The 15,822-nt window shown below is 41.9% G+C and overlaps 1 long non-coding RNA gene across 1 annotated transcript in view; it reads left to right on the forward strand.

Moving 5' to 3' along the window:
- Nucleotides 1-482: 482 nt before the first annotated feature.
- Nucleotides 483-15,822, forward strand: part of LOC116950580 (uncharacterized) — a 30,539-nt gene continuing 15,199 nt past the window's right edge. Inside the window, exon 1 of the long non-coding RNA XR_004404044.2 lies at nt 483-1,577. This is a non-coding gene — a long non-coding RNA (uncharacterized LOC116950580). The remainder of the gene's footprint in view (nt 1,578-15,822) is intronic.

Here is a 15,822-nt window from a genome sequence, read left to right on the forward strand (position 1 = left end):
ATCATTTCGCTCACAAAAATGCGGCCGTGCCATCTCGGTGGCGCCGAACTCGCAGTGTCTCTGCATCGCGATGGCAGCGTCCATTTCAATGTAGCCAATAAAATGTTGTTAGACAATGAACATTTTCTACAACATGACTGCTCCTGGTACATTTTCAACCCTGTAGCTGCCACGGAGAGGACATCCGCAATGCTTGTGGCTTTACTGGTTGAAAAATACCATGGCCAAAAATACATCTGCACCGCGCTGCACATTGGCCAGATATCCCTATCGGCTACAGATAGCAATAATACAAGCACGTGCCTCTATGCAAGCGCGCGCTTTGTGATGTGAGTTTGGAATGCGGCTAGTTATGCTTATATCCATGCTGCTTGCAAGCGTGGTCACGGACACAAATTGCATATCTTTAGGGGGTTTTCTTTCTTCTTCTTCTTCTTTGTGCATACGGAAGCTTAAAAGCACTTTGCGTGTGTAACCCAACACGGGAAACGAGGATGAGCCAGACTGGATTTTGAGAGGAGGTAGTAGGTGAGACATTCCTGCTCTGATTGCCTGTCAACATATGGCAGCGCCATCCATTGTCACTCTCTTCCACCTGCCAAGCTATCCGACCGTGAGCCTATGTAATTGAAAAAAAAACATTTAAAAGCATTCTAAACCTTGGAAGAGTGCGGGCTCCATAGTTATAAACAGAAACACCTCAAGATAACCTCACACTTGGTGTGTGTGTGTGTGTACGTGTGTTTCTTTCTCTCCCTCTTTTCAATAAGTTAAGCATAGCTCTACCTTTTTTTATTGCAGGTAATTCGATATACTTTAACGCAACCGCACGGCGAATCCTGCTTTACCGATACGAGCGTGAGCAAGGATGAAATATCATATCGTTTTATTGTTCGCTTTGAATATGAAAATTGAAATGCCAAAAAAAAGAGGAAACTTTCAGAAATTGAACAAAAAAAAATACTGCAGCTAGGTGGATTACAGCGAAGCAATGGGGCATTTTTTTAAAAAAAAAAAGTTATCATCCCCAAGAAACTTGTCTGGTTTTTGCCCGGGAGGATTAATGTTAAACTAAACTTTGACAGCATGCAGATTACACTATATTAAATACCTTCTTCACACAGCAAAACTCGAGGCAGTATTTCACACGCTGAATGGTATCAAGTCTAAAAACGCAACTCGCGCGGGTAATGTACCGTACAGCAGTTCATTTGCACGTACGTAATTCATACCATGAAATACTTATTGAAGCATAATTTTTGACTTTAAAGCTTTCAAATATGGAATAATAAAAAAATACATTTATACTCACAATTTAAATATATTGCGCTCAGCTAGAGTAAAACATTTAATTGAAACGTGACTAGGAGATGATGATGATAATGATGAGTTTGATCATTTTAGATCATCAATATGAGATGAAAGCCTGTGATCAAATCAATTGGAGTGTGCTTATTTTTTTCAGATCTCAGAAGCTAAGCAGGTTGGATACTGGATAGCTCTTGGATGGGTGACCACTGTGCATAAAACAGAGAGTTGAAGACTGTCGCGCGACTACATCGTCAGCAAAGGGCAATGTAAGAAAATCCACTGTTGCGCTGCACTGAGCTCCAACATCTATGCTCCCCATCTTCTCCAAACTACGCGTAGGCCAGAGTGATGAAGTATAGTCAAATAACCCCACAAGGTCAAATAACCCCACAAGGTCAAATAATCCCACAAGGGATTATAACCCCACAAGGGATTACTTGCCCATGTTTGACCTCATTCAGCATGTATTTGACAAAACATTTTGAATATTAAAATATCAAATAGATCCTCTGTGATGTCATTTACAGGAGGTGCATAGCTCCACTAAGCGAAGGCTTTCTTCACAAATTGCGAGCTGCGAGCAACAGTGTGGCCTTCTATACAAATAACGTCATTAAGTGGCCTGTGGTGACTTTTGATACATATCCACTGGTGGGATATATATATGTGTATGTTGGTGTATAATCATTCAAGTCTTGTGGACCTTTCAATATTAGCACAGCCAATAGGAAAAATTACAGAGACATTGGCTTAAATGGTCATAGGAAAATTGTGAGTCAAAGCCTATGGATTTATTGGTTGAATGTGCAATTAAACTGTCAACCCTGTCAAGACTGCAACATCGGTCGGATGTTGGTCAATACTCTTTTTACAAATATTGTATCTATTTAGCACAACATGACTACACACATTTACACATGGGGCCGGAGTCACCTCTTGGCCAAAGGTGAAATTTCCATTAATTTCCAAAAATAACGACTTTTGCCTCACCTCATGCCGAATTTTGATGCCAACAGATGTAAAATTATGATTTTGAAAGATGCAGGCGCCTCGTGTTAAACGAGCAGTAATACAAGGAGCAGACACGTGATAGGCCCGGTGGCATTTGGGCAGAATACGTGATTCACAATTGGAAGGTCACGAGTTGAAATAAGAGAAAGAGCTTGACTCAGCCCATCGTCCATCCAGGGTTATTAACATTGCAGCAATTTGTCAGACATCAGCACAAGAATGTGGCTTTTCTACCACTGGCTCAGGATTTGCCAGCAGAGATGAATACCATCCAACCCTCATTTATGGGGACACTTTGAATTTATTCTCGTTGCGTCAGCAAAAAGGGTCTCAACATAAGCATTTTTCTAACAGTGTCACAGGAAATGTGTTATGATTTTGGAAAGTGAACGAGTCAGGGGGTATTGGATGAGGCACAGTTATACTCTTTGGGTCTTTCGGTAAAAGTCACGTAGGTAGAAAAATAATAATAAAAATCACGACGTTTCGATCGCAACACAATAGCAATCGTCTTCAGGTGAAAGAAATTACAGCAGGTGGACTGCTGAGGCAGGAAGAAATATAGCGAGAGAGCTACTGCAGCCAAAGGTTACGTAGGTTTGAGGCAGATTTAGTTCCACGCAAAGACGTGTGAGGCGCAGAGCTGTTTTCAAGCTGCATCGTGTTTTGTTCGGCGCGACGATGCACGTTTCAGTTCTTGAAGAGGCTCCCAGCATTCGCTACACAAGCCGAGAGCTTATTGGAGAGCAGTACAGCACAACCGGTTAAACCTACCGCAGTTTAACGCGGAGCGCAGATTCAAAAACATTCGGTATTTCTTCGAAGCGTAAGTTCACAGGAGTATTTTTTTGCCAATCAACTGCTCGTAATAATTTTCTAAAGCCTCGCAATGCCTCACGATGTATGCTGTGACGTTAAAAGTAGTTATTTGGTGACGCTGCATTGGCAGTGGTACACTGGCACAATTAACAAAAAAACACTCTATTCACGTCAACAAACACTGACTTAAAAATATATAAAATCGGTGACGTGTCAGGCAATGTTCCTTCTTCAGAGCACTTTGGTTTATTTGCTATAAAGAGCGGTGGTGGTGTTGTTGACGAGAATGTTGTTTTTTATTTTATATATATTAGCCGTATATGTAAAATAAATGTTAATTGTCAGCAGCCCAACAATGGCGATTCCACAACAAGACAAGGATAGCATTCGTGACAATAACAAAAATCAACAACAGTGGGAAATTATTACTCCCGAAAACGTTAGTGTTTTCATTTTATTTAAATGGATCACGATTATCGATAGCTGGAACCACGAAGAGGGAGAAAAACGACAATGTCAAGGATCGAGCAAGAGACAATTACTACCGTGCAGTGTAGTCCATGCAGAAGTTTAGGCGCAAATTCGCCCAGTGAAGGTCACGAGACGCGGATAGCCGGGGACATCATTATGACAAACGTGGATGAGAAAACAGTTTAAACAGAACACTGGTAGCCAGTGAGCCAGTGTAGACGTATGGTGCGAGTGTCTATTCATCCAAAATTACCTTTTTTTTATGCCACTAAAAGTAAGACCACGCAGCTCAGCAGATTTGAGCCTGGATAGTGCTTTGATCGGTGACCACCACCACCTTGCGTGCCAGGATGTAATTGCCAAATTTTGGGTTGTGCTATGTTGCGGGCAGCAGGAGGCAGTGCAGCAAAATGGGCTGTTGTACTGTACATCTATGCAGCCACGTCCACAACCACTGATGAGCATGGTGAAGTATGGTCAAAATAACCCCCCCCCCCCCATGAATGGCAAGGTGTGGGGGAGGTTCTCATCCAGCGATGGATTAAGAAAATGGCTGCGCAAGTGGTGAGCATGTAATGTATTACGTAAACATGTACCCGTGAAAATCGGGCCAGTGAAGGTCATGAGATGGATAATAGTTTTGCGAAATATCACACAGGTAGCCAGGGGCATCATCATGCCACACATTATGTGAGAAAACATTCTCAGCAAAGTAAACAAAAACAGAGTTCAAGATTTTCACTTTTAGCCAGAGGGACAGTAGAGAGATTTAGTGGCAATTGTCTATTTATCTTAAATAATGTATGAGTACCACTAACTATTGAAGTGTTTTCATTATAATAAAAAAAAAAACTAAGTGAATAATTAAACTATTTTGTCAACAGACAAAAGCATCTCACTCTCTGCATACAAATATATATATCATTATAATCATTAGTCATGGGCAGTCTACTTCTGGATGGGGGAGGGATAACTCTTCATTTTATAGTCCATCTGCCTATGTTATTTTGTACCAATGCTTCATAACTGCTAAACAAATGCTGTTATGTTGTTAAGAATCCATTCATTCAGTACGATGCAATTAGCACGGCTGGCTACGTATGGTGCGAAATAAGTTCAATATACATACATATAGGTACATTCTATGAAAATGAAAGGGCCATTTGGTAAATAAATGGCTCTTCCCAATCACATCTGTCGACAAAACATTCGTTGGTTTAACAAATATGGTTGTCGCCTGATGAAGCTAGTTGTAATTACTGGCAAAACGTGGTACACAGATTGTAAATGTTGAAGCTTGGCTCTCCAACACACCGGTGTGCTATACTAGTGACGAATTACCATGTTCTGCTTTGGTGACAACCCTTACTAGTTGGCTGTGTCGGGTGGTGGCGGGTTTAACGACACATTCATATATTTACGCGATCTAACCCAAAAAAAACCTCTTTTATGGATAGCATTCGTTGGTTTAACTGACTCTGCTGGTGAGATCTTGAAGGTCCAAACTAGAGCTGGGACAATTAATTGATCAGATCAATAAAGTGACTATGGATTGGAATTTATTTCTGTACTTTATTAATGTGTGGTCAATTACGGCAGCCTCCCCAACATCCCGCCTCCCGAAGGCAGGGAGCTCCCTATAAGCTACACCCAGCATGCCGTGGCTGACTATTCCAATGATGTTACTAAGGCCAGCTCACTCCCGTCCAAAATGCGCATGTTGGGACAGAGGTGATACGTGTTCTCCCAACCCTTTTCGTGTTATTTGATTCGCTAAGTAATCAAGCTGATCATTGTTAGAGCGCAGTTATCGATGTATTAAACAATCGAATATCCCCAGTGCAGAATTTCCTGCTTACGCAAATGCCGTTGTGAAACACTGGTCCGGAATGTCCATGGGCTAGTGGACTCAATACAATTATTATGTTTTATGTGTAGATGCAGACTTTCGTTTCTTGTTATCGAAGATGTCCTGCGACAGGACAGCGTGGGTTTTTGCGTCAGTCAAATGTACCATGAATAAAATAGACAAAAAATAAAATGTCACCACTTTAGTCATCATTGACAAAGTAGACTAACAAATTGAAAATTGCTTACATTTGATTTATGAAGAAATGGCATTCTGCAAAATAACCCTCTCCACCGACTGGTACATAATGTGTAAGTGCAGCCCAGCGCTTGCTTGTTCACGACCTTGCCGTTTGAAGTGCCTCTACTAGTGGGAGCTCTAGAGAGCCCCTCTGGAGGATACTTTGTTAACGGTAGCCACTTGTTGCAGAAGTTCACGGTTTTAATGCAGAGGTTGCGCTGGTTATTACTGCGGGTTTACCATAATAACCCCCCCCCCCCCCATATATTTTAACCGCCCTGCTGGAAGATGGAAGAGAACCAGCAACCCCATTATTGCAAGCCCAGTTTGTGCTAACCATTGCACCATGGCGGCTCCATACATACATATACACTGTATGTATTAAATGTGTAAGGAAGCATTTCATGGTATCATTCAAAATTACAGTTGCCTCGGCCTATTGGCTCATCTGCAGGCCCACACATCCATGCCTTGCATCTTGACTGGACGTGCCTGGTGTATAATACCCAATTTGCATTTCAATGCAGAATCACATTAGACGAGAGAAGATGGACTATGATGAGGCAAACGGGGTGACATTGGAGAGACTACACCCTACAGAACCTTATCCGCCGTTCAGTCTCATGAGCTAAAGCGTGTCATGCCTTTAAAAAAAAAAAACATGAATTATGACTGATTCTGTATTTTGAGCCCTAAGGCAGCCATGTGCATATTACACATATTTTTAACATTAGGTCTGGCTCACAGAATATATTTAAATGCATACTGCGCTACGATGAAGAATTATGTTGTGTCCCTCTTTCTGCCACGTCCTGGCTGTCGTGTTGGTGGTTTACGTGATTATTATCAGCTCATGCGCTGGTTATATTCCATAGCTTTCGATTAGTTAATTGGCAAATGAGCTCAATGCCACACCTGATACTTTAATACATATATCTCACGAGCTCCTTTGCTGGAGGCATTGCCGCAGGCCACCTACACATGTGCATTGGTTAAGTAGATATTTTTTTTGTTGGAACACGGGGAATAGCAAATGGCACGTTGCTTGCGTGTTTGGTGAATAGCCAAATTATCACACGTGACATCTGTTGACTCGGCTGAAAGCCACATGACCCGGTAGTGCAGACGGTAGTCCAGATGTCTTGTGACCGCCAATTAATTGACTCCTAACATTTATTTCTCCTTTCGCATATTAATTTCGGTTCGAAATTAACTTCACTTAAATATATATCGTTATTTTCGGAAATGTAATGGGGCTCACAAGACATCTGGACCATCACGTACATGTGCACAGCAAGCCCTCTTGGTTTTAATGAAACGAGGGGGGCTGCCAGAAGGTTTGCAGGGCCGATGACGGCTTGCAGAAAGAGCGACTGAGCGAGCCAGAGAGAGAGAGAGACGTGTGACACTTTGATGAAAGGTTGAGCCGGGCTTTGTTTTCCTCCAGTGAAGATGTAACCTTCGACAGTTTATGAACCCGCGTGAGGCTGTGTGCTGTGTAGCTGCCACCACGTAAAAAAAAATGGCCTTGACAGAGTTTCCCCCTAGTTTTATTGCTTTTTTCATGATTAAGTGTTAACATCCACCTGATGTAAAAGAATGAACTGTGCCCTTCCCGCTACTTGGTCTGCTGAATACCGGCTCGCAAGAAAAGAAAAATAGCGTGGCGTTACGAATTCTCACCGGTAAAGTAAAAAAAAAGTAAGTTTATTTAACATCACCTGTGGTGTGTCAGGCCTCGCTGTTTTCCAAAGGTCTCCAGAATTGCCAAAGTCAACCCTCGTTGCATAATGGTGATATCACTTAAATAATCAAAGTGTGCGCCTTCTTATGACCACTGAGTGGCAGTGCCTCAATTACCGTACGGACACATCTTATTATCAGTGACCTTGCAACCGGGCGGCACTGACAGAGAACTTGACGCTAATTGAGAAAGTGTTCGTGTTGAATGCCCCCCGTGTGCGAAACGAAGCAGCGGTTTTGTGCGAGGCGGTCCAGTCCCTGCCAATGCAATGCAAAATGTAACACCCCCTTGCGTAGCAACATCCATCAGTTGTAAATGCTTACCGGCTCAGTTCTTGGCTTCGCCTTTTCGGTGTGTGCGTCCCCTTGCCCCAAATGTTGTGCCGCGTGCACACCTCGTGTCACGCCAAGAGGCTGAAGTATCTCACAGAGCGGGGCAGCGGTTTGAAAGCCTGTGGCAATGTCCCGGGGGGGGAAGGGGGGCACTGTGAGGTGCTTTATAAACGTGTGCAATTAGATCGTACATGAGAGTCATCGGTGAATAATCACGTATTGACGAATATAAAATGACTAGGGTGACATTTAAACCCACATGGTGACATAGAATGATGTAAAAGACCTTCTATGAACTCACTGATCGTTAAAATGTGGGTTTCCAAGAGTGAACAGTGAGTGCGAACGAACTACGTCACGCACGCAGAGCATCCGCCGTTGATTTGTTTTAATCGCTTGCAGTTACTAGCCAGTTAGAATGCCTCGCGAAATGGACAAATGGTTAAAATATTGACGTTCATTGTTCGTACACTTTGTTTTCTCAGAACCATGTTGGGTCAGGCAAAGGGGGTTTACTCGGTGGAAACAAAATTCAAGAAGGGGTACAGTAGCCAACAAAACATGTTTTAGAACCACTCGGGTAGGGCATCTCTTTGTGTTAGAATTAGGTCCGCGAAAGTGGATGTCACAGAGCTACCTCCGAGATCTTTTCAAGTGACCTCTGGTCCACACAGTAGAGGGTCGCACTTTCACAGCCACTCTGCACGTGACAGTAATCTTCACCACACGATAGTCAAACCGATCTTTTTTTAAAAATTCTCCGATCTGGAATTTAACCGAATTAAAGTACAGATGTTGTTCTGTTTCTTTTCATCAATGTCCCTCTTTGTAAACCATATGTTATGGCAGGCAATATGATACTGGTTAACAAAAGGCACGTTGGTGCATTTATTTTCGCTATCAAGTTCAATTATCCAAAAGCACTCCAACCTGCTCTCGTGAATATCTTCATTCCGTAATTTTCAACCCCGATCTGTCTTGAATAACTGGCAGATAATCTCAATTGTTTTGATTTCTTGGTCTCTCGATGTTTTCAAGAAAGTGTTTTCATTGACATCCGTCATTTATTTTACATATGTGACGATACAATTAATTGCGTAATTGTAAAAAAAAGCATTCATATTTTTTTCAGAATTACCTTTTATCGCGTGATACGTCTGCCATACCGAAAACAAAACACATCTGGAGCAATGAAGATTGCACAGATGGATGCCTGCTGTTCTTCACCGGTCTTTTTTTAGTTTCGCCGAAGTTACACGAACATTGGTTGCAGACAAATTAAACGCCTCTTTGCTTTTTTGACGCAGGTTCGCATTAAAATAACAACGCATGTTTCTCCTTTATAGTAGTGAAACCTTTCCTAATGGTTTAGATTGCTCGCATTCCACTAATACGTGAACCTTGCCGCTATAGTTATAGACCTCCACCGCTTGTCAGCCTCTGCACCTTGCATTTTTGAATTGGGAAAGTGCAGTCAGATAATTGCTCGGTTTGCTCGCCTCTTAAAGCACAGCAGACACACCACCACTTAAACGCTCCTTCAAACCCCCATGTCTTGTCAGAACACTGATCCAGCATTGAAAGCAGCGGTGACCCAACAACAGAGGTTATTTTTTGCCCCACACTCTGCCGGTGACCTTGCCCTCTGTACACAGTAATGAAATGGGCCGAGGCTGGTTATTTTCTCCAAGTACCACCTTTCATACCTCTGAACACCGCCGCATGCATCGCAGGATTGACCTCTTGAAAATGCATTACGTACAAAAAATGAGGTCACCGCGGGCCGTATGCAACGTGTACGTTTGTGCAACCGTATCGCAACATTGTTATAAAACCCATGCTCAAAAAGCTACGTGGAATCTATATGCCCATTTTGTTTTTTTTTTGCCGTTTAGCAACGTCTGAAATGGATTTTGACACCAGAAACAAAGAGTCGGCTTGCATTTCAATTCTACATCATAGCACGGCTACCATTTGAACGACGGGTGACTTCGTGACAAAAACCCACGAATGTTATTCAAGTTGTAGAACTGGAAAACAAACATGAAAGTTGCGTATATATTTTTTGGACTCTTTCATGCCTCTGCAACTGTCCCTGTGTGGAGGAAAACAGCGGCGTGATTAAAAATAAGTAAAATCTAGTCACGTGCACTATCAATGTCTTCATGTCTGGCACCTCCCTCTTGTTCTATGCAGTTCTAGTTTGCATATGAGTGAGACATCAACGAGCATTGGTTGTGTAATTTGCCCGATATGGGTATGCATATACAGCATGGCAGTACACGTTTGATACTGGTAGGAACGAAGTTGGAAACTGAGTGTACCAGCCTGCAATAGATTAATGTGTCCGTCCGTCCGTCCGTTCGTTCGTCCCCTTTCAATACTTTAACGACGTGAAATCTCGTGCTGTTGGGGTGTAAAATCAGCAATAGACAGCGCAGAGACTTGATATGTCTTATTGCACCCAACATTTGGAAGTAACAATGTCATAAAATTGCGCAAAATTCCAATGTTCCTACCAGCCCACCCTGCAGGGACCTGTTATTCTTTGGGTCTTTCGGTAAAGTCACGTAGATAGGTTAAAAGAAAATAACAACACAACTACGACGTTTCGATCGCAACACAAGCGATGATGGCGAACGCTTTTTGTTGCCATCGAAACGTCGAAGTTTTGTTTTGTTATTAAAAAAATATATATTTTAAACTATTTACGTGACTTTACCAAAAGACCCCAAAAATATGAATTCCTGAAGTCTCGAAAGCTTTAAGTCAAGTACAGTGTGATTTATTATTATTCAGTATTTAAAAAAAGCTACTGTAGAAGCGGTTTACTTAAAGGAAACTTTTATTTTCTAGGTCAACCCCACTGAGCTATTGCTTAATTTTTAAGAAGTGACCTGGCCACAAATGATAGCTCAACGAAGTGGTTTATCACGTGGCCATTTAAAGCGGCCGAATACTCTAAACGCGTGATGTTTCTAAACGTGGAGTGAAAAACAAGATGACTCAGAGAAGGAGCCACGCGATCGTGGGGAGAACACGCAAACTCTAAATATACAGGCGTCAGCGTCAGGGTCAAACTCACAACCTCCTGCATAGCAGGCGAGGGAGATAACATCTCTCCACCTCGGCGCTGTGTAACTTAACTTAACAAGATTGAAATAGTAATCTCAGTGTGGCTGGCTAATTCCATAAGTAAAGCCTCCTATGTATGCGGCGAGATGTTAAATACATCACCTGGTAAGGATTCGTAAATTAGTCCTTTGTTTTTTTTTAAGGCCAATTCAATGTACAATATGAGAACTTAAATAAACTAGTTTCGATTTAAAGCTTTCGTGACTGCAAGGATTCATCTTCTTTGGTTCCTTCGGTAAAGTCACGTAGGATGACAATAAAATAATAAAATAAAACAATAAAATTATCACGACGTTTCGGCTACTTGTGTTGTGGCCGAAACGTCGTGAGAATTTTATTGTTTTATTTTATTATTTTATTCTCATTCTACGTGACTTCACCGAAAGAACCAAAGAAGTTAAATAAACTAGTTGCTGATGTACGTTCACTTCATGCTCTAGCATCATAATGCGAATTTCGCCATGGTAGTGGCATGCCATACGACATGCTATTTTCTGTCTGTATGCGAAGCATAATAAAGCTCCGGGAGAAGCAGCAGAGAAGTGAGCAGGGGGAAATCCCCCAAAGAAGCGCAGAGCAGCAGTTTTAACAATAATTTAAGCGATAGCTAACAGACAATCTGGTGCAAAGATCCCCACTGATACACGTTTTCCCGTGTTTCACCTTGCCTTCCTTCGCCACGTTGCTTCACAGCAAATGGATTTAGAAACGGCAAGGCCGCATTAATGTCTGCCAAGTTACAGCTACAGGTTGAAAAAAAAAACTTTCTTGCGTTATGGAAACATTCTTTACTCGGTTTTTTTAAATAAAAATTCCAATTAATCATTTTGTTTCGCTACTGCCTGTCAAACGGATGCAAACGTCGGAACACTCTCGAGGGTAAGGTTTTATATTTTTCAGACATCGCATCATTATTTCTCCAGCTGATAGAGCGTGGATCAATATGCCACTATAGAGCACCTACACGCTTTCAGAATTGATCTGTGTGTACGAATTCGGGCCTTTACAAAGCCTCGCCGCTGACCTCCCGTCTTCCTGTTGCCTAAGCAGTTTTGGGTTTAGCAACGCAATAAAATATAAACGGCATCGATCGCCGCACTGCAGATTGGTTTCATACTGCGTCGACAGCCACGGAGTTGATGTGCATTGTCAGACGTTTGCACGTTGGAAGGCGCCTTAACCCCCGCCGAGATGAGACATTGGTCGTGATTGATCGGCTCATTTCATAATTGTAAGGAACCTGTTTTTTTTTCCTTCAATTGTCACACGCAGCGTTTAACGATGTGCTGATGAAATATATACATGGGTGATAAATAGTGGATTGTTTTTAAAATGCTCTACACATCGCTATGAGAGTGGACAATATTGTTATATTAACTATATTAAATTGCCAGAACAACAACTGTGCAAATCTAATGCCGGCATGTATGTTTTTGACCTTTTGGGTCTCATCAGCAGTCAGGCTTGTTAAAGAAATACTGCTGAGTTGCCAGATGTTCTTGGCAAGAGCACTCCATCTAAGGTTGTTGGGTAATTTAGGTCTGGAAAGCCCACGGGCTGACTGATTGCATTATTATGATTTTTATGTGAATATATGAAAGGAGGTCACTTTATTTCATTGCCAATTATGCTCCAAAATAGGTTGAGTTTATTAATGTTCAATACATGAAAGTGTTTGGAGCCAACAGTGGAAAAGCTTAATCATGGATGAGAAGAGTATATGTAAGTGGAAGTTACCTGTGATAAATTACGACTAACTGGAGGCATTTATCATATAACTCATCTAATCCACAGTGGGGGGAAAAACAAATCAATGATTGGAAGACCTTTATGCCATCTGCTTCCTTCATTGAAATCCACAATCGGGAGGGATGCACAATGTTGCTATTGACCATGCTCTTGATCAGAATATATTTAAAAGTGTTGATGTTGACATTTTTTCAATTGTTTATTAAAATGAATGTACCGCATCCTGCTCCTCCTTGCTGTGTGAACGAGAGTGCAGTGAGTATTCTTTTTTAAACGCCACCCTCTAATATGTACACGCATAATGTGCTCTTATACATTGTTTAATCAGTGGCTTGATTTTTTTTTATTTTGCTTAACTTTTCTGACAGCACGTGGCATTTAAATACGGATGCACATTTTGAAATGCATTTGAAATGTAGTTCATGACAAAAAGATGAAAGCTGCTTTATTCAGTAGAAATAATGATTAATAAATAATAATAATAGGGAAAGCGATGAGCGGATTAAAGGCGAGCACAGCCTGAAAATTCATCAAATGTGTTAAACGGGCACTCAATCATTGAATAAAACTACCGATTTAACAAATTAATACTCGTGTTTAATTGAGGTTACTACCAAACTGGTACAATTAAATTGACAGATCTAGACAGTGGAATTATATAAGCTAGAACTTTGGAATGTTCACGTCATTCTCTTTTCGTAAAAAAAACAATAATACAATTTATTACGCGTACCTATTTTTGCGAATCGGACTCAATGTCCCATCGAAAACTCGGAGGTGCAAGATATACGCTGTGAATAAACTGACGAGTTGAACGCGGAGGAGCGGCTGTGCGTGGGTCATGAACCCAGCCACTTGGGTACTCTTTTCGATCACCAATATGCGGGTATGCATGTACGTATGTTGAACTTATTTTGCACGCCACGTAGCCAACCGTGCTAATCGGAGGTGCGACACACGTCATAGGACCTGGAGAAAAAAAATCCACGCGACCACGGGGAGAATATTCAATCTCCAAATATACAGGAGGCGTCAGGCTTGAGATCGAACCCACGACCTCCTTAAAGTATCGCAGTCTTTTAAGTGTTTTTGTTTTTTCAACCGCATTACCCTGCAGTGCGCTTAAATTGACGTGCATTAAAATAACTCATCAAATGTGCTTTATTGTCTTTCAGAAACAGCACCGTGCACATATTGACATGAGCTCTGTAAAAAAAATTGGAATGGCCTATTATACAGATGCAAAAGAAATGTGCATATATTTACAATAAGTAATTAATTAGCCGCATAAATGCATCATTTGTCTAATTGCAAAATGTATGTGTACATAACCATTCTATAATTTATGCAGAGAGAGACGTGCAAACTCAAAATATACAGGCGTCAGGGACAGGATAGAATCCACGACCTCCTGTATACTAGGCAAGGGAATTAACATCAACCGCTGCACCCTAACATTGGCAGACTGGGTGGGAGAGGTGAAGCAATAGACTTCAGGCTGCACTAAAATAATTTTCATCATCATAATAGTGTTGAAATTATATCTAGAGCACATTCAAAATGTACTGTGGTTCCAGTAAAAGTGTTGTTTGGTGGGTACGGCGCTATTGTCGTGGGGGGTGTAATTAATATAATTTGTGCGTTAAGCTAAGCTTATTCGTTTCCCATCCCCTTGGCTACAACACCTCCAAAGGGAAGGTCCTGCGTTTCTTCTAATAAATATCTGCGACATTGCAATATCCCTAGCCCCTGGACCCCACTCCTCGGCCCCTTCATGCCCCCACCCACAGCCATTCGCTCAGAGTCGGTGAGCTCTCCAAACTCGTAAACCGTGTCACTGTCCCATCCATGTGCATGCGCACAGAGCAGTAAGCGCGATTTTGTTAACGTACAGCTTGCCGTCCGTGGCCACAGGGAGGGACAGGGATGAAGGCATTTATGATTTCCTATGAGTATATTGAAACTCGGTGTGGAAGAGTAGGCCCAAAATGAACTCGAGAAGGGCTCACACGAGAGAGAGAGAGAGCTCTATCTCTTTGGAGTTATATCTAACTCTCTCTCTCTCGAGCTCTCCATCGTGCAAGCCCTTCTGTCAACAGCGGCATGACTAAGCACTTGCAGGGCTGCACCTTTACCTCTGCAAGGAAACTCCTATTGTCAGCATCGACGTAGGGGAGTGGCAGCACTTTTCGTGGATGATCAGAATCACGGATAAAAATATTCATTACGCTGTGTTTGTGTGCAGTGTGTGCAGCGTGTGTATGTTGAACCTCTTTTACACTGCACGTAGCCAACCGTGCTAATCGTCGGAGGTGCGGGAAATATTGACACTCTATAATTTACTCGAATTGCGAAATAGACCATTGCCTCCGCGAATTTTGCATATCATTGCCATTTTATGGTAAATGTAATAATAAAAGTAGTATAGTGTACCCCACAGAAATGTTGCTTTATCTATAGGCCTATTATTGCATAAACTGTGTACTCAGTTTATGTATTCCGCTGACAGTGAAAAATAGCATCTTATCATTCGCCTAGCCCGTGCTAAAAATGAATTACGCTTTGCGATGTTGCTAATGGAAATTATTATTCTCCTAAAAAAAATTTTGTTCATAGGCTCAGCGAATCAGATCTGGGAGGACGTAAAAAAATCAGCGTGTCTACATCAATTTGTCAATTTATTTAACATCCTTTGCTTAAAGTGCATTCGCTTTTGTTGAAATTAAAGATTAATCCCTGGGGCAGAGAAGTGAGGAGATACAGATGTAGGCACTGCTGCCACATGCTTCTTCATTTTCACAAGCCTACAACGAGCGACTGTCACATGGTGAAAAGTGGGCTAGGTTTTTTGGCCCAGTCCTGGCCAGCCACCTCAAAAGCTTAATATGCACGCTTCGGGCATGTGACAATTCACACCATTGATTTGTCAAGATTAGAATGAAGTTAAAGGTAAAGGTGCAGTCCCTTGCAATTGGGAGAATGCTGCGACTGGTCAAAATACCTTCACTTTGAAGAGGTGGGAGCACCCACGCTTGATCCCACCACCCTTGACCTGCCGATTTAACAAGGCACTAAGGTGTGCATTGCCCGAACACAAGATGTGCAAATGCTCTCCGCCTTATCCAGACCACCAGCTCAAAACTGAACGTGTGGTCATTTGT

This window comes from Petromyzon marinus, chromosome 39 (assembly GCF_048934315.1).
Source record: "Petromyzon marinus isolate PM22_M1 ecotype Great Lakes invasive population chromosome 39, UKy_Petmar_22M1.pri1.0, whole genome shotgun sequence".
NCBI lineage: Eukaryota > Metazoa > Chordata > Hyperoartia > Petromyzontiformes > Petromyzontidae > Petromyzon > Petromyzon marinus.